Below are 3365 nucleotides of genomic sequence, written 5' to 3' on the forward strand. Positions count from 1 at the left end.
CTTTATGTTTTGAGGAATGTCATTCCATGCTTTAGTATAAACATAGAAGAAAGACCTCTGGTCGTAAGAGTTTTTCAAAGTTGGCAATATCAGTTTTCCTTTTGAAACACATCTAGTTGAATGACTTTTAAGCCCTAATCTATATTCCTTTTCTTATCCAAACTCTTATCTTTTATATTTGCAACAAAATGAATTTTTTTAACTAAAACTGAAAACTGTTCTTGTTATCCAAAACAATAATTAAACTAATAAAGGTCTAAATCACTTTCTGAATTACATTTGCTGTGTGAAAAGTTTGAAAAAGTTTTGTTCTTATTCTTTCACTCACACATTAGAATTTATTTATTTATTCTGTTTGTGACATTTTCACTCAACCCTCTTTCATGTTTCAATCACTCTTATGGTACATAATGTATTTATTTTAACACCAGTTCCGTTTCTTCAGAAATTTGATTATGCCATTTTCTAGCAAAAACTAACACTGAATTTATTTACAAAATGACACTTTAATGACAATGGGCAAAAACCGATCACAGAGGACATTTATATTTTATCAACAGTGTTAATGCAAAGAGGTACACATTAGTGCTTTTGTCATGAACTGAAAAACTAAAAATAACAGAAACAGTCGACAACAGGGACAGAGGGAACAAAAGAAAGCAGTAATAATTTACACTGTGGCAGGAAAACAACAGACACAGCAAAGGTGAAGTAATTAGGCAGCTAGGACCAGATGTGAGCAGAAACTAAGATTATCTGAAACAAACAGGGAACAGAGCAAGGAAATAACAAAAAGCAACACAAAAGGGCAACCAAACAAAGGAGAAAAAGATAAAATAATAAAAAGCAGAATAATGAGCATGAGAAAAGTCTAAGAATCTATGAAACATAAGAAAAAATATTTTACTTAAAACATTGCACTTAGAAAAAAATCACCCATTTATAATCATCTCCAGCTAATATTGCACCATATATTTCTTCTTCTCTATCTTTGTTTCTAACTATAACTCCTTTGTCCATCCATCCTCTTATTCCCCTCTCCATATCTCCCTTCTCACCTCTCACTTACTGGTTCTCACTGTCATTATCCTTCCTGGCTGCCTCCTTTTCTCATTTTCACGTATGTGGCCTCCTTTGGTCTTAGCCTAATGGGTGATACAGGTGCATCCACCTTGTTGGCTGAAAACCAACCTCACATGGAGGAACACCAGCAGCGGGAGTATGAAATTCTTGATTGGTGATAGGGCCCTCTTTTTTATATGAACCAAACTGTGGAGTTTGAACCAAGTGGCACTAGAAAAAACTGATAGAATACACAGGGAGCCTTTTTCACAAACCTCTACATTTTCTACTGACTGCAAGTGCAACAGAGACAGTTTTCATTTGCATTTTGACTGTTTGTTGTTTGACTGACCTTTGGAAGATCTTGCTACCAGCTTTTTGGGGCTTTACATATAGCCAAAGAATTGACTGAAAAGTTTGTTAAAGTTTTTCTGGATAGTAAAATCAAAATAGAAACAAACCTGAATTTTTATATAGTTAAAGGTCTTACAGCCCTTGAAAAACTACATATCACTCAATGCCTTTCTTGCCAAAGTTTTAGACCAAAAAGGACAGAATTGTACTGTAGCGATTCACACATTAAAACTCCTCTTTTTTAGGACATATTCAGTTTAACTTCCTTCTCACATTACCTGTATTTTGATTATTTTATGTTTTTTTATTACTTTCTTCTTTGTTTTATTCTTTTGTTTTCAAATGCATTTTATATTGAGTTCATTGTATGTTGTCCTTAGGTGCCAGGAAATACACCCTCAAATAAACTGTAATAATATTATTGTTGTTGTTGTATTCTTTGTCATTTTGTCAAACCACGCAAATGACATTATGCGCATGTCTTGGGAATGACTCTCAGCTATTACCATGTCCAATTTTAGATCAATTTTTTAAAATGTCTTTGAAACTGACTACATTTTAGCCATTTTTGTGATTTCTATGTCAATTTATTATGTCAGCCAGCTTGAATTAGGTTACATTAATAAGTTATGCAATGAGTAATTTACAAAAGTTTTATCTAAAATCCATCCATTTGCTCATGAGATATTTTACGAACAAAACAGACAGTTGAAGTCGAATAGAAGTGGCAAATGTTTAAATAAATATTTTTGTACAATCTTTTAGCGATTAGTCTGCCACATCAAATTTGAGGCCAATATCTAAAAAGGTTTTATAAAATTTATAAACATTTCGTGTTTTTTACACTCATTTGGTCTTATCTTTTCAGCAGTTGGCAATAATCCTCTTTTGTTCTTTTGTTAGAGTCTGTAAATCTGACCATCACTGACTCAGGGCCTCCTACACAAGCACCCACTCTGGCACCTAAAATGTGAAATTGTCAATAAATTAAGCACAATATAAAGGTTAATAATAGTGTTTTTGCCTGGTCCTCGTGTTTAGATTTAGGTTTCTCTGTCCTGCTTCAACACGTCATAATATAAATGAATAAGTCATTAACAAGCTTCTGCAGAGCTTGATGACATGCTGGGAGTCAGGTGTGTTGGAGCAGGAAAACGTCTGGAACGTCATGCTGTAAAGCGGACCCTGAGCACCAGGGTTATGGACTACTCCCTCAGCCAATCAGAGTGCTCTAACACAACCTGGTGAGCAGGCATGACCTCGTATGACTGATAGAAGCTGAGTGACACAGTGTTGAAAGGATGTGATGCTGAGTGCTTAAAAGCACAAGCTTGTGGTGCTTGTCTTCATACATTAATATCATCAAACATAAAACTCATGTTAGGTTTTTTTCTATTTATTTCACTGACTTATTTACCACTTGACATACTTCTGCTTTTTTAAAATATAATATACAGTGATGTACAGGGAAAATCATGCACAAGGAAAATTGTTCAGCACTTGAAAAGAAGGGATTAGTCATCTACGTGTGACAACATAAATTGGGATGAATAAGACAGGCAAGGCAAAGGTAACAGCAATCTTGCTAATCAAAGGCTCAGCTGTGTCTACTTAAAAAAATGCTGTTGATGGTCTGATGCTGTAGGGCACATTATTTCCTTTTAGATTAAAAATATAGCAAACATAGATAGTTTTCCATGTAAAGTATTCTTCTCTGCTATATTTCGTTATAGCATTTCTTGGAAAAAAATGTAAATTGGATGAAGGATTTTCATGGTCTTTTTTATTTTTTCTTTTCTTTTTCTTTTCTTTTGTTAAATGCAGCTTTTTTTTTTTTACAAGAAAAATGTTTCCCAAGAAACCTTTCCATAAAAATGGATCCTTATGAGCACTAATACAAGGAGTGGGAAAATGACACCTAAGAAAAATATTCTGGTGTAGATTCTCTG

Source organism: Austrofundulus limnaeus, unplaced genomic scaffold (assembly GCF_001266775.1).
Source record: "Austrofundulus limnaeus strain Quisiro unplaced genomic scaffold, Austrofundulus_limnaeus-1.0 Scaffold18, whole genome shotgun sequence".
In the NCBI taxonomy this organism is placed as follows: Eukaryota; Metazoa; Chordata; class Actinopteri; order Cyprinodontiformes; family Rivulidae; genus Austrofundulus; species Austrofundulus limnaeus.